This window comes from Trachemys scripta, chromosome 2 (genome assembly GCF_013100865.1).
Source record: "Trachemys scripta elegans isolate TJP31775 chromosome 2, CAS_Tse_1.0, whole genome shotgun sequence".
NCBI classification, from domain to species: Eukaryota; Metazoa; Chordata; order Testudines; family Emydidae; genus Trachemys; species Trachemys scripta.
Genome location: NC_048299.1, coordinates 135,110,951 through 135,138,413, shown reverse-complemented (window position 1 = coordinate 135,138,413; position 27,463 = coordinate 135,110,951). Strand labels below are relative to the sequence as shown.

Genomic DNA, 27,463 nt, shown 5'->3' with positions numbered 1-27,463 from the left:
CTTTCTGTTCATAGTATGACATACTAGAACTTGATATCAGTGGCAGAATGTATAACCATCTGTGACCCGGGTTCCAGGGAGGCCACACTAAGAATGCTCAATCAAGGCAAACTGCAAAGAATGGGGCAGACAATCCCCCAAACTGATGGTTGTTCTAATACTTAGATTCCCCAAGCCAGCAACAAAACAGCTTCTGCAATACCTTACTGGTTACCCAGAAGCCAAAACACAGTTCCCTTAAAGCAACCCAGCCTTGGGCTACCACCCAGATAGCCCAGTCAAATATGATGATGATCACTGAAAATCTTGTTCATCATATAAAAAAGTTCTACCAATCCGAAAGAATTGGACACATTGCCCATCAGATCAATTAATATTTTAGATCTTACCCAGATACATGCTTACAGCCAACTCTTATTAACTAAACTAAGATTCTTTTTAGAAAAAGAGAGTATTGGTTAAAAAATCATTATACATACAGATACGAATAAAGTTCTTAGGTCAGTTTCACAGTAGAGGTGGTGAGCTTCAGAGTTGCAAAGAGTTCTTTCTGAATTATTTCCATAGGTTATAATCCAATGTCCAATATCAGGGTGATCCAGAATGGAACTGGAGACCTCAGTCTTGTGACTCAAACTTCCCCTGATGAAGCTTAAGCAGATCTGAGATACAGGATCAGGGCCCTAGAGTTCTTTTTGTAGTTCTCTGGCAGCCTTTTTATAGCAGGTGAAACATTGTGGCTTTGAAGTAGACCACCTATGACCTAAGCATCACTGGTAATTAGCTACATGGGTTAGTATAATGCAACTGTCCATTTCCCACCATTTACAGTAGTTTACTACAAACTTCAAAGAGAAATAAAGTCAATAATATTACTACATTTACATTTCATCTAAATGTTAACATCTCCTTTGATCTCTAAATTAACGGAATAAAGCGACAGACAGGAACTGTTTGGTTACATTGTCCACATCTAACAATATATATGTAAATGCACAAAAAGCCACAATCATTATCTACTAATATGTCTCTAAAGGTTGAATCTGGGTCAATTAGCCTGCTAGTTGTGTAACGATTTCTGGCCCTATATCACAGTATCTAAAATGAAAACACAGTGGACTAGGTTCACCAGTGCATTCTCGTTGCCTTCTGCTGCTCCTATGACATAAAGCAACTATTGACTCAGCACAGTGCTAAAGCAATGCAAACAGTACGTGGTACCTGTAAATCTGGCCCTATAATTATAATAAAGAATTAACAACAGTGGGCCAAATTCTGAAATCATAACTTTGTGTTTACTCATGCAAAACTCCCAAAGTGCATCATGGTTGCACAGCAGAACGTTTAATTGGGATAGCTAGTAATGTGTTAGGAGAAGAACTCAGCTACTACAACCAACAGTTTCTTAGGGGCATTGTCTTCTAACTATAGAAAGGGATGAGATCCTTAAGCCACCTAACATATATACTGCAGTATGCCATTTAAATTAGCCAGTATGGTGCACTCCACTCTTTTCTAAATGAGCGATAATGTGCTTCTGATCAGGTATTACCACCCTCCTCCTGCATAGCCAGGAAGGCTCTACTAACTGAACTTCTAATTCAGTTTCTCCTGGAATTAAACAAAAAAAGCATTCATCTTCTTTTTAATATCTTTTTTCTTTGTTTTCTCCTCTCCTTCCTCATTAAATAAATGGAAATCTTTATAAACTGATATGAGGGGAGTGGGAATTTGCTTGAAATGAGGTTAATTTAATAAGAAAAGAGAAGACAATCTAGTAATTAGGCCAGAGTACAGGGAATTTGCACCCTTTCTTGTCAGCTCACTGTGTGATCTTGGGCTTTGTGTACATCAGGTAGTAAAATGGGCATAATAAGGCTTCCTTACCTCACAGTGGTATAAATAATTAGTGTTTGAAAAGGACTTTGAGATCCTCCATTGAAAGGTACTATATAAATGTCTGTAATAAGATGAAGAACAAACTCCATTGCATGTGGATGTCTGTATGTGACTGCAATCCTTCTTTCAGTGTGTGGAATGGTATTAGTCTCTGTCTCTCATTCATGTTATTTCATTGTTGGCGGTTCACAAATGGATAACTCCTCTCTCCATGTTAAGATAAAAAATGATGTTGCTTATCACATCTTGAGGGGTGTGAAACTGGGCTAATAAATCACTCAAATTATTATTTCTTTTGTATGCAAGCAGTGTTGGGAATGGTGCAGGCCAGGGGGCAGTTTGCTAAGTGAGATAGATTTACATGGGTCTGGCCCATGAGATCTTGTACATGGAGTAAGAGGAGAAAGGAAATACACAGTGGGCAGGAGCTGTAAGACTTCCTATATGATGAACACAAGGCTACCTTTTAAGCCTTCAAATTGATCTCCCAATTCCAGGTGACACATTAAATCAGAGTGATGCTGAATAAATGGTGTTCTTCATCTTGAATTGGAGGGGGAAGGGTAGTCTTTCCACCTGCCCAGGTGTCTGGGGTTGCAATACAACCTTGGTTTTTGCTTGCCACTAAGGGAGGTTGGAGGAGGAATAAAGGAGTATAGAAGAAAATAATGCAATTTAAAATGTAGGGTATAGAATGAGGTAGAATGTGAAACAAATACAGAGACTGCAAAAAAGGACAAGAAATAAAAGCAGCTGTTGAGATGTTTCTCTGAGCTACACCTCCACTGCAATACAAGTTCATCCATCAGTAATTGTGAGAGCCACATCCTGGAATTGGATCTATGTCTACAGACCAGTCTGCCACTCAGAATCCTATTAAAATCAGCAGGTTCTCTGAGAGTGCATATGTCTGCCTGGATAGTTCCAGTAGTGGAATGTGGCCCTTAGACATGAAGTTCTTCATCCTTCTGCAGTATGATGGTATGTAAATTGTTTGCACCCAATATGACTAGGTAATTAAAACTGGTGAAATCCAAAGTGTTGTGAAAATAATTCAAACAGCCATTTGTGTCTATTACGCATGGAGAGAAAGCAATAATTAAAGATTGTACAAGGAAGACTGTCAACTGAGATAAAGGATGAATAGGAGATTCACATGAAACAGCTGGTGGGAATACGCAGGAGGAAAAAAGCGGAGCAACAGCTGGAGAGGATAAAGGAAGAGTTGCATATAAGAGGAGGCAGTCACATGAGAAGAGGAGTGAATAAGCAGTAACAAGAATAAAAATGTGCTCCTTACCACTGTATATTATCAAAAATGAAGTATATCAAAATTATGGATTTATTTAAAGGAAGCAATTATATCTAGATTCTCTGTGTTCTTGGTTTCTTAGAGTTCAAAATTGTATTCCATTTCTATCATTCAAGTTTATCAACCAATATCATTTCTGTTGGTTAAGAGAAACAAAGGAGTTTCATATTGATAAAGAGAAACAAAGGAGTTTCATATTGATAAAGAGAAACAAAGGAGTTACAGCATTGCTGTGGTCTCTGTAGCTGCAATGTGTACTGCATGTTCAAATAGAGAGAATTCCCCTCCCTGTTCTCAGGCAGCTAACATTTTATACTGAAATGCAGCCTGCTATGTGTGTGGTCCTACAGAGAATGTTACTTTTGTTCTTTCTTAGTTTTTTGTTCTTTTAATATATGTTAAACGTTACTGTGATTGAAAGTGTTTGACTTGTTTTAATCAGAAATATCTATGTTAAACACACACATGGTTCTTAGTACACTCCTGTAGATGTAATCTGAAGTAGGAAACAAACTGTGTTCACTTGCATCTGCTGGGAATTCAATTCTTGGGAAATTGCAGATGGCAGGGCTGCTGCTTCAATGTATCAGGGTTGGTCAGATTTAAATCAGAATCAGGACTCCATAATAGGTCCAGCACCAAAGTAGACCTGGGGAATGCATTCAATCAGTGCCTTTCCAGTGTCCCCTGATCCCCACACCTCCTGCAGCTGGCCTAACCAAATTCTGGGTTGTAGGATTTGCAAGCAGTTTGATTATAGGCTATTGCTCCAGGTGGACTTTCCACCATGCAAGAGTCCAGAGCCCATGTTATGCTGTTAGAACCCTTCCAGTAAATCAGGCTCATTTGCTTCTTGTTTCAGTAAAACAGAAGGTTCATCGACCCTTTTGGAAAATATTGATTGAACTGAACTTTAAGGTAATCCTGTCAGGGAAAAAAAAACAACTGATTTAGAATTAAAGTTCTATATGCAATTCAAACACAACATATTATTACACACATTATTAATTCCTCATCCAACAGCTATTAAACTTTTATAAACAATTTGCACACTAAATCTTTACATCCAAGTCATAAACAGAGACCATTAAATAGAAAGTGACCTATTTCCTATCACCCAATCAATGTTAATTCTAACCCTGTAACAAAATACTTCCAGCAGCCTGAAAGTATAAAACAACCTTTCCTGCCATCAGTCATAGCATGTACAAAACCCCTAACTTTTATACATGAGGGACAATCTTCATGCAAAAAAAAAAAAAAAATCAAAAGATAGTTTTGGTAGTCAAAACTATTTGAACATCATAGAAACAGCAATCTTCTCTAACAGAGCAGAAATTAATTCCATGTAGTTATAATTAGACCAATGTCATATGTAAGAACCTATCCCAATACTAACTCTTATGCAAAAACTAAGTAATTAGTGTTATCACCAGGACCATCTGTGAAATTGCAGCCTCAGAGCGCATATCACTATATGCTTAATTGAAGGAACATAATTCCACGTATATAACATTTATCTATTTTTAATGATTGCTTGCTATTTTTGTGGCTGCTGTTATGAGAAGACCCATTAGCTTCATCGTTGTTTTGAGATGCATCACTAGAAACTTTACCATTTGAATATCTTGTAAGTTTCTTTTTCCTTTAAACAGAGATTGATTCCAGTAGATTTTTGAAGAAGCATTCACATCACACAAATGCATTGTTGTCACTAATTAGCCATTATTTTGGTAATCTAAGTCAAGAGGCCAAGGAATGAGTGGCCAAGGTTTCAGAGATGGTCTCTTCTGGTCAGACTTGAGGCTCATTGGCAGGACAGTGTGAAGAAACTTGCTTCTGAGAATTAATAAGACTTCATTAGTTTTTATAGAAACACCTTTTGTTTACTAAAGATGTTAAATAACTGTCCAATAAGGTAACTTCACAAAATGGATGCTTCCAAAAATCAATGGGGATTAACAGAGTGAGGGCACACATATCAACATCTACTTACAGTATATGCTGCCATGGTTTTTCAACATCTTTTTCAGGAGTAACATTTCAATACTATTACCAGACCACGTGAGAATGATGTTGCTGTAACAGTATCATTGTGATTTGCCTGTATTTTCAAGGTATCTAAAATACAGACAAGTACATACAACTCTTCTTCCTTGCATTAATTCCATCTATCACAAAATGCTCAATTCACTGCAGGAGTGCCTCCTTTTAGCTGCATCTGAGGAGCAGCTGCCAGACCGACACCCTTTCCTGTAATTGCACTCTGTTATTCTCTGTCTTGCTCTCTCAAGACAGAATTTCTCCCACTTCATGCTTGACCCTCCAGCCAGGTCACTGGAGTCCTCTCCTTCTGGGATATCAGTTTCTTTGGACCTACTGTCCCATGCAGTCTTTCCTCTCACTGTCCCTTAACGGTGCCACTGCCCAACAGCTGGTAGGGGAACGCAGGCCTTTGCACTGGGTTCCAGCCTAGGAACCCTACAATGAGCAGTCAAGGGGTGCACAGTTCTAAACCAGGGATACTTCCTATCCCAGGGTACTTCCTACCCTACCGTCTCTCCCGCTGAGAGTGATTGCAGTTTTTCTCTCTGCATCCCCCTTCTTCTCTTAGCTACTAGGCTTTATATAGGCCCCTCCCATTCCTTTCCAGCTGAGCTTCCTCTTTAATTAACCCTCATTATGCCCTGGCTCTTCCTCAGGTGCAGCCTAGGCAGTTAATTGGTCCACCTAGCCATCTTAACCTCATCAAGGCTTGTGTGGGGTAAACAAACCATCAAATTCCCCAAAATATAAATTTTCTGAAACAAAGCCTTTTCATTTAAAACAAAACAAAACATTTACCTCTGTGGGAATGGTCAAAATCAACACATTTTCTGAAATGCTTTGATTTTTATGAAAACAGCATTTAAAAAAAAAAGAAAAAACATTGACAATCTTTAGCGAAAAACAATGTGGTTTTACTTTGTAAATGTTTCCTGTGTTGTTGTTTTTTTGATCCACGTAGGCTTTCTCCCTCCCGCCACACACAGATTTTCTGTTTGTGATTGTTTCTTTAAGTCCAATAAAGTTAAACCCACAACATTTTCCATGATTTTATATTGAAACTATGCGAAACTAAATTTTTCGTGATTTAATTACAAGGCCAGAAAATTGTGCATAGCCCCTTGAAAGGTTTCTGGAATGCTTGTAAAGTTTATGAACTTAAGCAAACTTTTTTTATGAACACAGTTTGACTTTGGTAGTGGCATTATCCAGTTTAACATACTTAATTAGAGTCTGTTAATTATCCATTTTCTATATATAAGTACTCAAAGTAGCATACTCAGGTATCCATTAGAAGTTGTCCATTATTTATAAGTATTCAAATATCTGTCTAACTCTTCAGTATATATATTATTTATATAAATATATTTGCAAGATCCCTCATATTTAGTGTTTTAAATAACTATTCAGAATTCTAATTGGAAAAAAAAATGTTATCTACTTCATTAAAAAACACTACAAAGATACATTGTCACCAGTTTGCTAAAGGGTCTACAAATGTTTAAAGTGCTAATACTCAGCTCACTAAGCATTGTAATAGAGGAAAGATAGAAGGATCAATGGTTAGAAGATAACTTGTGCTAAATATATGCTTGTGGTAAGTCACTGGAGTTACACCAGTGAATTTGATAGTTACTATGTGTAGGTATGGGTGCAGGTTTGCGTGGGTATGTGGGAAGCAGATATAAGTGCTCATATAAGACAGTGGACTAGCATTAAGATAATTTCACCATCATTACCTACATCTCTGGAAATTTTCTTCGTTTGAACCATCACATTAAGGAGACCCTAGTTTTAAAATGTGGCTGAAGTTACATCCAAAAATCTGTATTTATGTAGCTAAATATCCATTTGGGGCATCTTAGTGCTAATTAAGGTGCCTAATCTTTAAGCAGTCACATTTGAACTGGCTAATCATTGTCTATCTATATCAAATGAAGGACAGGAGACACTTGATATGCTTTTAATCTGGCTGCAACTTTATTATTAGATGTCTGGGATTACCCGGCAGATAAGTGTACCGTTCAGGTAACTCCATGATCATTTCAATATCTATCCAGGGGCTTCTGTCAGGTCTTCTTTTTTCCATTCAGGTCCCCCAACCAACCCATTGCTGGGACCTTACCATCAAGGGTGAAGGTGGGCTGTAAGGTTAGCTCCCTGCCAGGCCAGTCATAGGAGCCCTGAAACTCCCCCCCCCCCCCCCCCCCACACACATACACTCTGCTTCTTTAACCAACATCTCCTTTTTAAGACTTTTTCCAAGCCATTTATTGGGTCACTGTATCCCTTCCCTATGGAGTACCTGCACTGGACATCCACCCCACACTTATGTAGTGAGTAGCTACATCATAGCCTAATTCCTTTCCCTATTCATCATAACAAAGCCCTCCCTGAACATGCTGTGCGGAAGGTGGAAACCCCTTAACCCCCCCGCAACTCCACCTTTGACAATCTGGTGGTGAGGGAAAATTTCCTTCCCAGCTGTCCTTAAAAAGGAGCAGCTAGTGCGATGCCCACAGCAGGTCCTGTCCAAACCTCATATTTTGCCACCTCCAAGGGGAGGGAGGGTGGGTGTTCCTCTGCCTGGTCCAAGGAAAAGGGGCTTCCAGGCTTGCCCTTATCAACTCCTCAGCCCTTGTGGTCCCCGGGGGATGAGTCAAAATCACCACGCGGCCCAACTCTACTTTTACAGAAGGCAATAAGCCTCTCTCTCACCCTACCCACAAAGTACTATTCCTTTTCCCCTGGCAAGCTGGACAATACTGCCCCCATTCCCCCCTCCCCTTAAAGTTCAGGCTTTTAGACAGGAAGTAATTGGAGACTCTAGAGGCAACTATGGTTGACATCCTCAAAAACAAACCCTCAGACCAATGTACAAAAATGTATTCAGAGATCCCTCAGTTTTTATGAAAAAGACGTACAAAATGCTTCTTACCAGTGTCCAATGAGATGAGGCCAGTTCCCAAGAGCCATGACTCAGAGTGTTTGGGAGTCATGACGGAATTTAAATTTAACAGACCACCAGCTAGCAACTGGCAGCCTTAAAATAAACTGCTGCATAGCCGCAGTGGTGATTACTTGGTCATGTAATCAATTGGATAGTCTAGTTCTTGCAATTATACTGATATAGGAAGAATAGTTTATAGAGTATTTTTCCCACCATCTATTTGTTCTCTTCGGAACTGCTGTTTGGCCATTAAAGATAATGGAATAAGCAGCCCTGGAATGCAAACATATGTTCTGGTTTCAAGGAGTGTGTTTCCTACCTCTAGATGCAAACAAGCAAAGAATCTCTTGCAGGTTGGCTTGAACTAGGTAACTTACAGTTGAAACATCATAGTAAAAATAATCACTAAATGAATCATGAATTCTGACCTCAGTTTTATATCAGCGGATGTTTTACATAACGTATCAGAGAACATTTAGCATGTTTTGACTTGTGTAGTGTAAGACAAGCATGGACAGCTGCTAGTTTTAGTGAATTCAACCCTGTAAAAATAGTTGACACGGAATGTTATTTGTGTATTTATAAGCTTTCCATTTAAAGATGTGGACAATGTGTCTCTTTGCTGTGGTGATTTAACAGTTACAAAAACACGGTATACTGACATAAAATTATTAGTCTGTACAAAATCCAAGTAAGGTTGCAGTGATAAAAGGCATCAGCTTTAGCATTTCCTTTCTTATGAAAATAAATTACCCAGTGAATTATGAAAACAGATCCAGTACTATTATTTTCATTGAAGAAGGCAGCTATGAAAGAGAAATAGCCTGCAACTTTGATTGTAGACATCAGCAGCCTCCTGTCATTGGGACATATTCTATTTCAATTTCAAAATACATTCATTTATATGCAATGCTTGACTACAGTGTCTTCAAGTTACACTTAAAGACATTATCATTTATCAACAAAGTGATGTTGGAAAGTAAAAAAAAAAACCGCTGAGCATTCAGTTGTTAGATTGTTGCATTTTTATTTCAAGCAGAAAAAATAAGGCGCTATTTAAAGAAAGACTATCTGCTTATGTATTCTCTTTCTATTCAGGTTCTGTAAGGAATGGGCTATTTTTAAACAACTTGGCTCCAGTTTGCAGACATGTTGCTATACCCTACTTCGATGGTCCCCCTGAGAGGAGAAAATATACCATTTTGCCTACCTGCCAGAAGTGCAGGCAGATTTTGGAATGCTCCGGGCTACCCTATGATTTTCACACCTGGTTCAGGAATGGCTAGAGTGGTGAGAAAATAGTGAATAATGTGGAGGTGACTAGCAGAATAGATGTCTACCCCACTTGCCGATACAGTGGCAGAATCTCCGCACCCAATTCTTTTGTTGAGTCTAAGTAGACTTTGGGCCTGGTTGGAAGAGTGCTCAGTTTAGATGACTATTTGAATTGCTTAGCCATATTGGTCTTTGTTGAATTGCACAGGTTAATTCTGGACACCATATTTGGGCCAGGGAAGGAATATTGCAGCAGATTGGCTCGGCCTCAAGAATGTGGGAAGGTTTTGATTTCCACTCTGCACTGGCCCCTCAAGAACTTTGGTAAGCAATGCCTAATTTTGTTGCAAATATATTCTCTGAGTTCCCAGTGGTGTAAACACAATTGTCGTAGCCCTGCATCCCAATTTTCAGTTAATGTTGGGAGAATGAGGGATGTGCTAGTATTGCTGTAATCATGGTGGAAATGGTCCTTAGTGGTGGGTCCTGTTATGAAGCTTCCCTTCTCTCACATGCAGGCAGTGCCTGACTGTGCTTTCAGGGAAATGTGAGGGAAGAGAACTTTATTGTTCCCTTTGATAATAGGACTAATGAAATGTGCAGAGACATGCAGAGTCCAATTTTTTTATATATATATTCCAAAAAATTATTTTAAACATTCATTATATTAATGCTTGCCCACATCTGTAAAGTGCTTTAAGCTCCTCAGGATCAGTTCAAAATATTTATACTACACATATTTAATGAAATTAGGTTCAGCATCTACAAAAAAGATTTCCTGGATCAATTGCATAAATAATGAAAATCTTAGACATGTGTGAAGGAAAGCGGAACATGCCATTGCTAAAGCCAAAAAACAAGGCAACATTGGAAAGCATAGACAAGGATCACTGCATTCAGTAGATCCAGTGTCTATTCTTAGATTATAATCTCTTTGGGGCTGGGACTATATATTTTTTGTTCTGTGTTTGTACAGTGCCTGGCACAATGCGGTCTTAGTTCATGACAAGGGGTCCTAGTTGCTATGGTGATACATATAAATAATAAAAAGTTCTAACTGAACTCTAAGTCTTGCACTACAACAAGACTTTATTTTAGACAACCTGCTCAGCCTTATAGGGCCATGATCCTCAGTTGTTATAAACCAGAGAAGCTCTGTTTACTTCTATGGAGCTTTGTTGATTTTAACTCGCTGAGGATCTGGCCCATAAGTTCTGTATCACATTGAGTAGTCATATACAACAAGCTCTTAGATTTGAACATCAAAACCACCAAATAAATGGGACAAACATGGAAAATTGTCAAGGGCCTACAAAGAATGGTGAAACATATGAAATAATCTGCATAAACCATTGCAATTGGTGAAGTAACAGTTGAAAATTTTTCACAAAATACCCTAGTTAGCCCAGATAAATTGGAATTAAAGAGGCCCAATGAATGCCAGACATGCATAAAGCAAGGTAGGGACTGCATTGGTGGCATCAGAAGCAGAAGGTGGTGGTGCTTTGAAAATAGACTATACCAAATATACACAGAAATTGTACAATAAAAAAAGTTCATAGTATCTAAAAATTGATAATAGGGCTTGCATTTGAAATAACTACGGCATTTGTCCCTGCTGGTATATATTCTAGTTATCATAATTCCCCCATTCAAATAATCAGAGTACTTAAATCACTATATAAATCAACTATATATAAACTTCATCTTAAAAAGAGGGCAGGGATAATTTATGTACAAGGTACAGAGATACTAGAACAATAGGCAGCCATAATAAATCCTTCTAGAGAAAGACAGTGGTATGTTTGATGATAAATCATTAATATAATTGGATATGACCTGTTTTTTTTTTTTTTTTTTTTTAATAAATCACTTGAATTCCAGGATGAATGGAGAATGAATAGAAAGAAACAGTATGCTGACCATAGCTATACTATTGCTGTGCCTTCTTGCTTAAACTTCCAATAATCAGAAGCACAGTGGTTCAGGACTATAGAATACATGAAAGCCTGGCTACACTATCAATATGTAGGGTTTTCATATCACAGAGGATGTGTATGTTCACTTTGTGTAAGCTCCCATGACAATATGTTCTGTGTGCCTACACATTTTCAGGGGAGCCAAGTGTGATAACTTTTGAGCAATCTATAGCCCCACAGATGGTAAAAATTAGACAGAGAGTAGTTAGGGTTACCATTCGTCCGGATTCCCACGGATATGTCCAGCTTTTTGAGCTAAAAATAGCTCCCTGGGGGAATTTGTAGATGTCCGAACTCCCCCACCCCCCACCCCCCTGCATGCAGAGCGCGCGCGGCTAACAGGGCAGCCGGCCGGATGGTGCCACTTACATGGGGCTCCGACAGCCAGAGAGAGCCCCTCCTCCCCCCTGCAGCAGAGTTCACTCCCTCCCTCCCTCCCTGCATTTGCAGATTGCCTCCGGCAGTCTGGAGCTCCTCCCCCACTGCTGCCCAGCGTGCCGGGATGAGCGGCTCAGGCAGTTCCTGAGCAAGTTCACAGAGACATTAGGCGAAGAAAGGCCAACAACAAGGGGACCAGGGGGTCAGAGAAGGGGCAGGGAGGTTCTGAAGAGGGCAGTCAAGAGACGGGGGGGGTCGGGAGTTGGGGGGGGGCTTTCTGGGGGTGGGAGTGTGGATAAGGTTTTGGACAGTCAGGGTACAGGTAGGGGGTAGGGTCCTGGGGGGCATTTGGGGGGAGTCTTAGGAGGGGGCAGTTAGGGGACAAGGAACAGGGAGGCTTAGGTAGGGGGTGGGGTTCTGGAGGACTGTTAGGAGCAGGGGTCCCAGGAGGAGGAAGTCAGGGGACAAGGAGCGGGGGAGAGGGTTGGGAGTTCGGGGGGGGCTGTCAGGGGGTGGAGAGTGGTTGGATGGGGCGTGGGAGTCCTGGGGGGCATTTGGGGGGGGTCTTAGGAGGGGGCAGTCAGGGGACAAGGAGCGGGGGGAGGGTTGGAGGTTCTGAGGGGGGAAGTGGGAGGGGCAGAGGCGGGGCTAGGCCAGGATGGGGCGGGGCCAGGGCAGGACGTGGGCAGGGCTCCTCCCGTCCTCTTTTTTGCTTGCTGAAATATGGTAACCCTAAGAGTAGTAAACAACTTAGAATTTATTTTTCCATAGAAAAGGAAGCAGAGAGAAGTCCTTTCTAAGGTATTTTTCCATGTAGAGTCTCAGTGTCAGTTTTCTGCTCATGGGGCAATTTTTCTGTTTAAATTTTAGTCTTCATACACTAGAACTTTGAAAATTTGCACTAGTAATGTGGGAGAAACATTAGAAATTTCCAGATTTTGGTGTTTATACAAGTATATAATTGTGATATTGTATGATAACAAATGTATAATGAAAAATAAACTTGAGCTGTGCAGTAGAATATAAACTAAGAGCACAGTTCTATAGATACTTTTCTGTGGTTTTCTCTCAACTGGGGAGTGCCATGTTTGGTGCACTGTAAATGCCATTATTTATTAACAGTTTGGGGATTTGCATCTTTCCAAACTGCACACTAGTGCAGGTCTACTGTAGTGTAATCTAGGCCTAGTTTAAGGCCCCAATCTTGAGTGGTGCTAAATGCCTTCAACTCATATTGACTACAGTGGAAATTGAAAGTGTGAGAATCTGTCGGGATTAAGTCCGAACATAACATCTCTGAACTGGTCCATTATTTTATCCCTGAGAGTGTGACAGAATGAGAGTGCATGATAGCTACAGAGAACAGCAGGAAAATTAACATCTCTTCTGAAATTGCAAGGATTTTTAGAAATGATACAGGAGTTAATTCTATATTATTTTGGGCCTTCAGAAGAAACTGTAGTTAACCTCTCCATGGCTAAGCCCATGTTCCTAGAACTCATTCTGTCTAGGGGTATCCAGTTTAATGAGCATCAAGGCACAATATAAGACATACACATCAGGTCAAGGTTTTTCAATGCAGTTTTCTGTCATGGAGCAGGGTACTTTTCCTTTATAGTGAAAGCTGTTATTTTATTATTGATAGTTTTTCAAAATCTTCAGGAGCCAGGTACTTGGCTATAAGTGGTAATGTAAAGTTCTAAATAAAACTATACAGGATTAGGAACAGGGGCTTGGGAAAGGAATTATGATGATCTTTTAGCTAGTTGGTTTAAAGCTAGTTCAGGGATATGATCTTTAGCCAACATATGTATCTCTCCACACATGCTCTGAACTTTTGCCTATTTCTGGCCCTGAACAAATCTTAGTCCCTTCTGAAGGATCTAAAATGGAGGCCAAACTTATAGTATAATGAACTCATCAAGGGACTGAGAGACAAACTCCTAATTTTTAATCTTGGCTCTGCTACTGATGTGCGAGGTCTAGACGTGATGAGAAATGTTTCAATGAAACTGCCCCCTCTTCCAAAAAATAATGCTGATTTATTGAAAGCAAAGCTGTTCATGAAACAATGTTTAGTTCAACAAAATACCTGACTAGACAAGCATTTGCAAAAAGAGTTTCAAGATTGTTTAGACATCCCATTTCAACATTGTCAAACCACAAAGTTTCAGTTTTTCTAGTCAAAACACCTTTTAATTTTGAAAATGTACGAAATTTACACTAAAATGTGGATCATTTGATCCACACTAAAAAAAAAATTGGATTTTTGGTTTGTGAAAATTTTCAAGATTTTGACTTTTGTCCTGATTTAGGTTCTTTTTTTAAATGTTGAATTCTCATCTGGCATGGCAAAACTAATTGCCCCCCAGACCTAGCCAGGATCTTAACTTCTCATCTAAACCATGCAATCTCATAGAAGTCTGTGGATTAAAACCATTATATCCAAGGGCAGAGTTTAGCCTGGTCTCTCGTTTTCCCCTATCTATAAAGTTGAAACAGTGCTTCTTATATATTCTGATTGAATGGCTGAACTTAGCTAAAGCCCTAACTATATTTTTTTTTTATATGAGTTCAAATTTTATTTTATATTTTCCCATTCTTGATTAGCATGTTCCACATTAATTTCAGGGTGCAGCTGGCAGGGCCGGCTCCAGCTTTTTTGCCGCCCCAAGCGGTGAAGGAAAAAAAAAAAAAGCCGTGATCGGCAGCACTTCGGCGGCTGCTTCATTCTTCGGCGGCAATTCGGCGGCCGGTCCTTCCCTCCGAGAGGGACTGAGAGATGCGCCGCCAAACTGCTGCCGAAGACCCGGACGTGCTACCCCCTTCCATGGGCCACCCCAAGCACGAGCTTGCTGCGCTGGTGCCTGAAGCCAGCTCTGCCAGCTGGACAATAGGAGAGGAATGTATCTGGAAATTTTGCCCATAACTAAAAGCAAGAATGGAGGCTTTTCCAAAGTCAGTAGGCTTCTTTCCATTGACTTCAATGGGTTTTGGATCTGATGGGGGAGCTCATGCTAATAGTTTTTAGCCAGTTCGGGCTGACTCCAGAGGTTCATATAATAAAACATTCTACTGCCCTTTGTATCCAGGAGGCTTTTCTGAGTGATTTTCTTTATTAATGCCAGTTTATTTGTATAACTTCCTGTCTGGTAAACAAACAGTACAAAAGTGGTGCATTGCTGAGTGAGTATGCAAAGTGGGCAAATAGAGAGTGTTTGTGGCAGCAGGCCAAGGTTAGTTCTCAGCCAGCTGATCTACTCAGGAAATGTACTAAAACAGATAATGGTCACAATGGGTTTCTTGTAGGGATGATTTATTGTCCATTGAAAAGTATTTTTGAATGGAACATTATGCTTGCTGTAAGAATTAGTGTCCTTGATTTCTTTTTTCTTCTTTCGGTGTTTATAATGTAAGAACTTGCTGGAATTATCTGCCTGGCTGTGTGTTTCAGACATGTCTCATCTGCTAGAATATGCTAGGTTTTCTGGTTGCAAACTGTGATTTTGTAATTTAATATAATATATTTTGTCAAATGCATTGTTTATCCAGGTTGCAGATCCCAAATTGGGATGGGGGGAGGGATGATACTTTTAAACCAAATCTCTGCATTCCTAATATATCCATTCTGAACACATAGTTATATATGATAGTTTTCCCTAGTGTCCCAGATTCCCACAAATCAGCAATGTAGATTTTTGTTGTAGGTCAAGTAGAATGATAAGATCCTTGACATACCTATCTGGTCAAGTCTTTGAAAAGTTTCCTTTTAGTTATTACCAGAGAATGCAGTTTTCTGTCATGGAGCAGAATTCTTTTCCTTTATATTGAAAAGCTGTTCTTTCATTAATAGTTTTTCAAAATCTTAGGGTGCCAGATACTTGGCTATATTTGGTAATGTAAAATTCTAAATAAAACTATACAGGATTAGCAACGGGGGCTCGGGAAAGGAATTATTATGATCCCTTAGCTAGGTGGGGTGAAAGTTAGTTCAGGTATAAGATCTTTATCCAATATATGTATCTTTCTACACATGCTCTGAACTTTTGCCAACGTCTAGCCCTGAACCAGTCTTAGTCCTTTTTGAAGAATTTAAATAGATGCCAAATGTGTGGTATAAGAAACTCATCAAGGGACTGGGTTTCCCTTGGTTTCTTGGTTCCATTAAAGCTTTGGGTTATCAAGGTTCTGTAACCTCTGATGCTGAAAAAGCAAAAACAGGATTTTCACATTTTAGTAAGAAATGTAAAATCCATCCAGCCATCAGAAATCTTCTGTTTAGTTTGTGTTGGACTCCGTACTTGAAAATTAGCTGTTAGCCTTACTTCCCAGACCAGTCGTAATAGTGTGCATATAGTTAAAAGTTGTCTAGGTCTTGTCTCAGTCCAGTTTCTGGTGTCCACATGACAAAATACATCAAGATAACTGGCAGTAATTGGCATTTTATCGAACAATCTCAGCAGACAGGGCAAGGACAGCATGGGGATGGGAACTGAACTTGTCTATCCTTTCTCTGCTAAAGGTAATTCTGCCAGACCAGGGTTAAGGCAAATTGGCAGAGTAGTGGAGGGAAATTCGTTCAGACTGAACTAGACCTGTTGGGTGGATTTTTTTTTTTAAAGGAACATCTGTCTCTAGCTGTCACTCAGATACCCTTCAAAGACATTCTGAAACCCAGTTTTCCATAAAGTAACTTGAAAAGAATACAGAGAAGAACCTGGTGCATCCAGAAGCATGCACCTTGCCAGCCATTTTAATTTGTTCCCAGAGCTTATATGTCAGCAGGAATATCCTGGAACTATTATATAACATGCTCACCTCTTCCCCTTTATTTTTTCAAAGAACAACAAAGCTTTTTGAAAAGTCCATGCATGTAAGGAAGAGAATGAGTTATTGGTCATGAGAAACAGCCACAGTGATTCTACCTACATTTCTTGTTCTGCATTGTGGCAGGGTAATTCAGACTCAGCTGTCAGAAAGATGCTAACTGCATCCACACTTCCCCTTACTGTATGTCAAGGCTGATTTCCCCCTCTGGCACTTTGAGCGCAGAAGGTGGGGGCCTGCAAGGATTCTAAAAATTAATACTTGCCACTCCGGGCTTGTATTAAATGCCCAAGGTTACAGTTTTTCTCTGATCTTGGATTGGTAGATGCTGCCACCACCCAAGTGCAGAACTCCTTTGAGAATCCCGGAAGACACACTTGGGAATTCTTTCCTGTGGGGTACCCTCAAGCCCTTTCACCTCTGCTGTGGGGAAGAGCTGAGAAAGCGGGGGGGAGGAAATCAGCTGTTGCCACCAGCTAATAAAACAACATGCACAGACCTCTTAAGACACAAAAATCCAATTCTGTTCTTAAGGTAAATTTTATTAATTAAAAAAGAAAAAGAAAAAAAAATCTGGAAACTTAGGCTTTTGCTAGATTTATTAAAAAAAAACAACAAGGATTAAGCATTAAGGATAGTTTTTTTTTGACATCCAGCTTAAAGGTTACAAGCAAAACAAAAGCATGTGGGGTTAGCACAGAGGAATCCACAAGCCATAAAGAAATAAAAGAAATAAACCTAATTGTGTCTTCCCAGACATTTCCTGATCTACTTACATATCTGGGGTTTTAAATGAGTAGTTTCTAGGTATACTGATGATTTTTCAAACCTGGCCCAAAGCTTCTTACAGCATAACTGCAGCCCTGTCAGCCTCTCCCTGGAGAACAACAGACAGACAGACAAAAGGGGAGTCTTATTTCAATTTTAAAAAGTTCTAGCCTTCCCATTGGCTCTTTTGGCCCGGTGCCCACTCACTTCCTTTTACCTATGCATCACAGTGAGACATTTTAACCCTTTACAGGTAGAGCAATTAGAGAACAGCTACTAAGAGGGATTTTATAGCTATTGGCTGGCTCAGTGTCCATAAAAGGGAGCTTCCCACCGCCCTTTATTTATCACATTATATATTGGCTTTCTTCTCATCAGGCTTAGCAACAGTGATGGTTGCTGTACCATATGGTGGTCCCGATTCTCAGCTCCAATACAGGTTGAGTTGTCATTTGCATTGGCACAAAATGGGTATAAATGCTACCAAATCAGAATCACTACCATTCACACTGTGTTTTTTTAAACCTTCATAGTCACTGATATAAATGGCTATGCAAGATGCAAAGCAATAGAGAAGCAGATTCTAGGGTTTTATTTCTGTTCTCAATGAAATCAATGAGCATTTTGCCATCATGTTCGGTGGCAGCAGAATCAGGCCCAACACACTGATTAGACGTAATGGAATAATCATAACCAGCCAGAATTGGTAAGTCAGTATTTTTGATATTATTGGAGCACTTGAAGCCCCCAGTTGGTTGATTTTTCCACTGCAAAACCAGGGAACAAAACATCTACTTCCCATACCTCCATTTCTCTCTGTCGCAAATCCCTTTGGAGTTATGCACTCATGAGCTCATTCTCCCGCTTTGATTAATCTGTATTCAGCATCCACAGCAACTGGAAAGTGATGATCCTCCAGTCACATGATTATGCTCAGGTTTTTCTTTCTTTGCTTCACATAGCTGGCTAGAGACCCCACTCACACCATACATGTTTTTGTATGATACAGAGTCAGTATTAATTCACATTTTAATTACATGCATTTCCCAAATCCAAGCATACATTAATTAAATGAGCTAATGATAAAAGATATTTTTGAGGCTACAGTCGGAGCACTAACAGGGCTGACACTGGAGCAGAAGTGACCCAGGACAGCATTTCTGCAAGTGCAATAGTGTACTCTGTAGCTTTTGTGGTGCTATTGCAGGGGTAGGCAACCTATGGCACGCGTGCCGAAGGCGGCACGCGAGCTGATTTTCAGTGGCACTCACACTGCCCGGGTACTGGCCACCGGTCCGGGGGGCTCTGCATTTTAATTTAATTTTAAATGAAACTTCTTAAACATTTTAAAAACCTTATTTACTTTACATACAACAATAGTTTAGTTATATATTATAGACTGATAGAATGAGACCTTCTAAAAACATTAACATGTATTACTGGCACGCAAAACCTTAAATTAGAGTGAATAAATGAAGACTCGGCACACCACTTCTGAAAGGTTGCCGACCCCTGTGCTATTGCAAAGATTTTTGTCAGGATTGGTTTTAAAAAGGTACTGTCAGATTTTCTTCCAGATACATTTGGATGCAACTTTTCCTATAGACATACTGAGGGAAACAAAATACACACCTTTTCAGAGATATATGCAATAGTATTTAAAGGTGGGTCAGTGTGGGGTGTACATACATGTAAGCAGATATATATTGCAGATCTTGTCAACGTTTTCCAAATTTCAAGTTTAACTATTTTTTATTGCATGATCTACTTTGCAATTATTTTGGGGGGAGTAGAGGGTATTTCCAGTTCACTATACAGCTGGTTTGAAGTGTTTCAATAATTGAAAGATGTTGATGTTTTTCAAAATTGAAAAAAAAATCAGTAAAAGGGGTTTTGTTTTTTAATTCTCACAATTTTTTTTCCAGCCTCCTTTAATATAGAGACACCTGCAAAGATTGTATTGGACATTCTGCAAATAAGGACTTGTTACTGTGTTTGGAGATATGTCTGCAAGTGCCAAGTTCTGTTCTTAGTTATACAGATTTTAACCAAAACCAGGTTCTCTTCAGTAACACACACCAAAATCTCAGAATGATTAAAAATAAGTAAATACAAATTAATACCCTGATCTCCAGGAGTACTGTTTATTTTAGTTTGTTAGCATAATAAATCAACAAAAGGTGGTGCCTGCCTCAGACCTCTATCTACAATCCCAGACCCACTATATCTTTATAATCTTGAAGAGCAGTGATTATAATAAGAGAAACACAATTAGTCCAAACTCAAGGAGAGTCACCCTTCTAGTTATCCAGGCTAGGGAATTTACTTGTGGGATACCTTGGTGGCATCTCAGCTCCCTAGCCAGGCTCAGGCGAGGTTAGCACATTACAGAGTTTCTAATTTGAAGGCAAACAGTGCCAGCTTGTTTAACCCTACTATTCCTGGATTAATCTCTATGGTAGACACAGGGGTGTAATAGGGTTAATGCTCAAGGACCAGCTTTGTATGTGGCACTGCCTGTCCAGAATTGTTTCTGCATTAAATCCTGAAGGGCTAGTGTACCACATCACAAATACTATATCTCCTTCAGTCCATTCATTATGGATTTGTAATAGACAGCAGAATTTTACCCCAGGTGCTGGTACTCTAAAAGGAGCGTAGTTTTTGTTTGGTTGTTTTTTGGACAAAAGTATATAGTTCTAGTTAATGTGCTACTATCTGAAAATTGCATATGGAATCCATTTTAGGAGCATAGTATAATCCTTACTTTAGGAAGAATTCTTTTACTTCTTGCTGTTCAGCCAAGATGTATTTCCAGAGTGAGTTGACTGGCAACATGTCATGTGCTAATCCACAGTTTGCATACTGGAACATTGTGTTAATTTGAGACATTCAACAGAGGAGTTTGGTTCTATGAACAAAATATAGCCAGGTTGTGGCAGGTATAATCTTAATGTCAATGAGGGCTCTATGTATAAATTGGCAGCAATATAGCCTTTAAAAGACATATTCTTGGAAGAAATCTCAGATGGGAAGGTTTTGATCCTGTGTGTTAACATTTCATATTCTAAGTAAATTTAAAGAGTACAAGGCAAAGTCAGCCAGAGCCAACGGACATTCTGGAAATCAAGCACTTATGATCCTGCAAGTTATTTTGCCTAATCTTTAGATATTATCCATTCATTAATACTATGCAAAATTGCCACTGAATATGGAAGGTTTTATTACAAAAGTAATTATCTCATTACTAATACACATTTTATGACATCGGAGGATCCAAATTTGCCCAGGTGTAAGAGATTGCAGGATCTTATTGATTTTGTGATAAAGCAACTACAAGTCTCGAATAACAATGGAAATCATGTACTGAGCATTGTTCTCAATGTGCTATAAGTCACAGCCTAATAATTCAGTTTACTTTCCAGTAATTACCTGTGGACTTTTAAATTATTCCCTAGCTCTTGATGTTCATTAGTCACTGGAAATGAAAATGGCAAAGAAACCAATAGTACATAATTTGGAACATTTTAAGTGTTTATGGATTTCTTAGCATGATGAGAAAATTGTAGTACTGCTGCTCCTTCTCCTGGATCAATATAGACACATATTAGGAACCATAACAACAGTCTTCTCAAGGACAATCATTTAACAACATTGGAAGTAGTGCTGGTACTACTGATTTTTTTACGTTTCCATTAGTGAACATGAGCAATGGCAGATTTTTTTTTTTAAACCAAAAACATAAAGCACACTTTTGAGAAACCGCTTTTGGCACAAATATTTGATTATTTTAAATCTATATCCACTGATATTTAATGAGATGGCTCTAAGGACTTAGCTGTTCTGGTCTGATACTTCTCTTAATTTTATGACCTTACAGATGACAATTTCTGTTCTCGCTGAACTTTGGCTACAATTCCACAGTGTAAAAGAAAATGTAAACCAGAAAAAGTTTCATAGCAACTTAAAGCAGCTTTGACAAGCCTCCCCCCACCCTAAACTGAAGTGTCATAATTAAATGGTGACTCACTGTTCCTATGTAAACACATTACAATGGCCTTGATTTGACATATCTATATAATTGTATTAAATTGAAGATTCAAATGAATCAGTTCAACAGTTGACATATCCCATCCCTCAGAAATAGCTTATTAGCATGTAAGATATTTAAAAACAAAAATCAGTTCTTCAAAATTACTTAAATCAGACTGAGTTTATTTTTTTTCAGACTAATAATATTTTACGATCTGGTTTAACATAAAATCCATAAAAAGCAAACAGAAAAATGTAAGGTGTTTATTAATTTTAATTCAGTTTCTAACAGAATAGGTCTTATTTTCTTCTTGCACCAAAGGGGCTGTGTACATTTAAAAATGTAGTCCCCTGTTTCTGCAAGTGGATTGATACAGCTACAGAACGGGGTTCTTAGCCTAAATTCAGAAATAGTTTCCTTTGGTTTTAACAATGAAAAACAATTCTATAAGACCATAGGGTAGTGTAAGCTAATATGCCAGAGCTGCTTTGTCATAGATTGCCATGGATTTTATTGTAGTGGGGCCATTTTTATAAGCTTTAATAAGTGTTATGAACAAGCTTAAACCTTGTTGTGGATTGAGGTTAAACCTCATTGAGATTGATGGGTGTGAACCAGGGCCGGCTCCAGGCACCAGCCCAGCAAACAGATGCTTGGGTCGGCCAACAGAAAGGGGCGACAGGTCCAGTTCTTCGGCGGCAATTCAGCGGCAAGAACCTACCGCCGAATTGCTGCCAAAGAATAAAAAGCCAATTGCTGCTTTTTTTTTTAATTCTTATTGTTTTCGCCGCTTGGGGCGGCAAGAACGCTGGAACTGGCCCTGGTGTGAACACATCCTTCAGTTAGCATAATAGTAAGGATAAGCACACACCTAGGAAAAAAGAGTTGGTGAACTTGCCCAAGAGTTTTTGCTGGGACTGTAAACTAAAAGACTGCTCCTTTAGTCCTTTGTGCCTGCTGTGTTCAAACAAGCAGGACTTTGTAAATAAAAAAGATTGAATAAACAAAATACCAGACTTCACCAGTTCCTCCTTTTAACTGGAACATCCCAGGGCCACGAACTTTCACTAGCTGCTTGATCCATAAACATTCAAATCTGTCTTCACTATTGTTTGATTGGAATAAGCAGATTCCATTCAAAACTTCTCATCTATTTCATATTGTACTCTAAATATGAACACACTTGGCAAATACATTGTCCCAATTAAAAAACAACAGAAAAACAAAACAAAAAAAATGCAGAAACAGAGGTAGTCTATTTCTGTTTAAAATTAAGTGGATCTCCCTTATGAATGGTCATAACTAAGAAGTGAGCCAGTGAGGGAAAGAACATTCAATTTCCCTTATTTGCTGGAACATGAGTACCATATAGGCAAACAATAAATGGATAGCCATTTGTTGTGTTGGTCACAGCTGAATATGAATTTTGATCTCATATGGTGGTGAGCATTAGCACTGACCCAATTCCCACACAGTGGTGTCTAAAGTGCTACACTTGCTTTCCCTGTTGCTCAATGAGGAAACAACTATGATGCCTATGGGTATGGTACTTCTATTTTTGTACTGCAGGTAAATAGTGATCTAGTAACTATTCTTGTCCATTGTAATGACATCAAAAATTTCTACTACAGAGCTTTAAAAAATTACAGATTAGCTAGTTTTGAATTCTATCAGCTGATATCCACCTAAATGCCCATGAATACATGAACGGCCAGGACCACCATAGTTGTACTTTACTTCTGTAATTGCTATATGTAAAACTGTAGTAATATCGATATATCAGGCAATCACTATTACCAGTTGCGTAAGGAGCACTCTGTAGGAAGATTTCATATTTTCTTTTTTCTCTCATCGGCATGTGGGGAGCAGTGAGGAGACATAAACGTGGGATAGGGGAGATAAGCTACCTCTAACACTCCATCTATTTTTTTTTCTGGTTATGTGACAGAACAGAAAAAGGCAGTTGTTGACATGGTAGACATTCAACTGTGGTGTGTCCAAAGATTTCCCCAAATATGGGTTTCAGAGTAGCAGCCGTGTTAGTCTGTATCCGCAAAAAGAACAGGAGTACTTGTGGCACCTTAGAGACTAACAAATTTATTAGAGCATAAGCTTTCGTGGACTACAGCCCACTTCTTTGGATGCATATAGAGTGGAATATATATTGAGGAGATATATATACACACATACAGAGAGCATGAACAGGTGGGAGTTGTCTTACCAACTCTGAGAGGCCAAATAAGTAAGAGAAAAAAACTTTTGAAGTGATAATCAAGATAGCCCAGTACAGACAGTTTGATAAGAAGTGTGAGAATATTTACAAGGGGAGATGGGTGTTTTTTTATATATTCTTTAATGATCTGGAAAAGGGGAATGAGAACTAAGATGAACAAAATATGTAAGTAACACATTATTATTTAATATGTTCAAGGCTAGATACAACTGAGGAACTTCAGAGGGACCTAACAAAGCTAGATACATTGACAGCACATAGGCAAATGACATTCGATCTTAAGAAATAGAAGGCAGTTCACATTGGAAGAAATAATTTGAGTTAACCATAAACATTGCTAGGTTCTAAATTTAATTTAGCTGTTTCCACTTTGGACAAAAGATCCAGACATCATTGTGGACAGCTCAATGAAAATTTTGGTCAATCGGCAGCAATAATGAAAGAGAAAAAAATAAGTTAGTATGGAATAGAAAATAATTCTGAAAATATTGGAATGCTATAATATGAGTTGAATACTGAGCTCACATTTGGCTACCCAATTTTATAAAAGATATAGTGGAAAAAGATACGCAGAAAGAGACAACGAAAAATGATTAATGTCAAGGAAAGACAAGCATGTGAAGCAATACTGAAATTCACTGGGCTGTTCAATTTACAGAGGAGATTAATAAAGGAAATGAGTTCCATACACTGCATAATTCACTTATGGAGTTACTGCTGTAAAATATCAGAGTCAAAGATTTAGAAAAGCAGTTGACTGGTATATAATGAATCCACAGATACATTAGAATAAAGAGTAATAGAGCCCAGTTTTCAGAGGTGCTGAGGACTTTCAGCCCTTTTGTGCTCCTCTTCTGCTGCAGAAGTGCTAGAAATCACGTGGAAGTGTCTTAACTGCAAGTCCCCCCAAGTATGGGACATCCCTCAGTGGTATGAAGGTGGTGCAGGGACTCAATCTGCCTGCCTCATCTTGAGGCAGCAGAAAGGATGTAACTGGGGGAAAGCAAGCACACTTTCAGAGCCTGCAGACACTCATTCTTCCTTGTCGCTGCCTGCCCTTGGGGTTCTAGATGTATGCTTGGTCAACCCTGAAGCCTGCTCTAACTTAGACTGCAGAGTCGGGGTTCCCCAATGGTAGCCTAAAGCCATCTTTGTTCCCTGCCTTGGATCCTGCACTGTGTACAATGTAGCCAAACCCAAGAATAGACCCATATTTTGTGATACATGATGCTCAAGTAACACAACACTGGAGCCAAAATGTCTAGAGAATTTACTTACATATGTACATATAAGCAATATTAAGATTGAATGTCTTGGTTTGTCATGGCAGAAAGTAACAGTTACAGTGAACAACTTGGGAAAAAAATTGTCTGAAGGGAATTTAGCCCTGTCTTTAATTTGATCTATTTCCCTTACTTATGTCTTCTACTGCATTTCAAATGCAAGCCAGGAAGACTAAAAGACTCTCAGAAATGCTAAAACTTGTGTTCAAATGCATGTTGCCACTCCCTTTGAAGTCAATGAGGCACACACTTAATCTAAAGGCAAATTTCAGTTCTTCCAATTGCTCTTTTGAGTGTCAGCCACTTCATCATTTCACTTTTCTGAAACACACACACACACACACACACACACTTTTATTTTTGATGGCCTTGCTCCAACTTTTCTTGACAATTCAAATTGTATGATAAGCCCTTCAAATCTGTGAAAATCCATTTGTTGTCACTGTGAAGAAGAGGAGGAAGTTCAGTGGTTTAGGCTGGCAGTAGATATCAAGTCCTCTGACAAAAGTTTTCTGTGCCAATCATTGTCCCTATTTTGCTCCCTGGAATCTGTCTGGCACCTGTAGAGTAGTTATGTTATTTTACAAGACAGAGGACAATGTTCTATGGGAAGCTTTTAAGAATAACTCATGTAATTCAGTTTGTTTAATGTCAAACAAGGGTCCATACTACAACAGAAGTACTCTAAATGTCAACACAAATCAATTTTGCAAATGTCAAACTGACATTAATGAAAACCCAGCTCTCTCACCATGAATGCCCTCTTAATTCATAATAAATGTTACAGCATCTTACATCACAACCATTTTATAACACAGGAAATACTTCCATCTGAACTCTTTATTAGGGATTCAGTTTCCTAATTCAGATGAATCATTTACAACCTACCCATTATAATGAAAAAATGTGTGTTCAAACAGATAATATAGGTATAAAATATACATTTGCAAAACAAGGCTATGTAAAGTCTTTCATAAAATGCTACAAATTCTTGAACAGTCTTGAAATGATAGATTTAATGGAAAGAGACGTTTAAAGGAAACCAGGACAATCACATTAAAAATTAAATCCAAACAGTGCATGTATATATACACGTACACATTTCTTATTTTATATATATATATATATAAATTAGAATTAGTCAAATATGGAAAACCTTTCCCACTAATACCTGTTAGAATTTTTTAATGTGTTTCAGCGATGCTTTCCTCCCTGCCATAGTGTTGTTCCACAAATATTTGAGCAATTCACCTGTACTGGCACAGATTTCAAAGGTGAAAGCATGAGTGTTCATGAAAAAAATAACTAAAAATTAATTAAATGCAAAGTTATTCTTGCCAGAAGTGCTGGAATGCTCAGTCCAGCCACAGTTCGGTAATATAGGTTAACACGTGCCTCACTTTAAGTACAGGAGTTGTCTTAATGAAGTAAAAATTTGTATTTAAGTGCCATGCTGAATCATGGAACAGAGACCATGAGGTGCACCTGGCCAAACATAGCAAAGCAACAAAGCTTTCATTTTGAATATTTTTGATTAACCCATGGAGAATTTTTGAAGAGATACTCACTGAATAAATTTGATTTATGAATAAGAATAAATTTGAGGCTATCACAATCTGCTCCCAAACAGTCTTCCAGCAGTGAAAGAACTTAAATTCATTGAATGAATGATTCATTACAAATTATTCACTCAGCTGTAATAGAAATATATAGTGTATACACCAAATACTCTCTGACTAACAAAGAATTTAAGTCACGTTACTCCGTGGACTGTGTCCATCACAAGTGACATAGTTGTGCTTTGTAAATATATACTATGATGTTGTACTCCATATGTTTTATGGAAAGATGTTTATGAGTGTAAATATGATGTAACTGGAATATGCTTTATGCAAACGGTCTCTTGTAAGATATCATAACAAAGGTTATAACTTACTGAATATATTCCTCCTATTTATATGTATGTATCATTCTTGTATCTGAAGCTAGAAATATAAAGTATAACTCTGGGGTCCTATTGTAATTATGCAAAGTGTGGGCCATTGATGATGGTTTAGAATCTGGATGACTCCCATTGACTAGGACAATTAGTTAGAAATGGCTCTGTTTACTTGCAAGCTTTCCTGTGTTCCTGTAAACCAGCCTAGGAAGAATGGAGGCTGGGAGGTCTTACAAGATATGTGACCATGTCACATGATGCTGAAATCCATCTTAAATCTGCTACTTTTCAATTTTGGGGTTACCATACGTCCTCTTTTTCCCGGACATGTCCGGCTTTTCGGCACTCAAACCCCCGTCCGGGGGGAATTGCCAAAAAGCCGAACATGTCCGGGAAAATGGTGGCTCTGCTCCTCCCCTGACTCTTCGGCTCTGTTTAAGAGCCAAGCTGCCCAAGCGCTATGGGCTTCAGGCAGCCCCCTTGCCTCCGGACCCCCGCCGCCGGCCGGGCACTTCCCCTCCCGGGCTCCGGCGGCGCAGGG

General features: G+C 39.0%; 1 protein-coding gene across 2 annotated transcripts in view; it reads left to right on the top strand.

Moving 5' to 3' along the window:
• CDH18 (cadherin 18) overlaps nucleotides 1–27,463 on the top strand; it is a 904,559-nt gene that overhangs the window by 104,104 nt on the left and 772,992 nt on the right. For both annotated transcript variants that reach the window (XM_034761577.1, XM_034761578.1), the window contains exon 2: nucleotides 9,691–9,806. The gene's annotated coding sequence lies outside the window, so the exon portion shown is untranslated. The remainder of the gene's footprint in view (nucleotides 1–9,690; nucleotides 9,807–27,463) is intronic.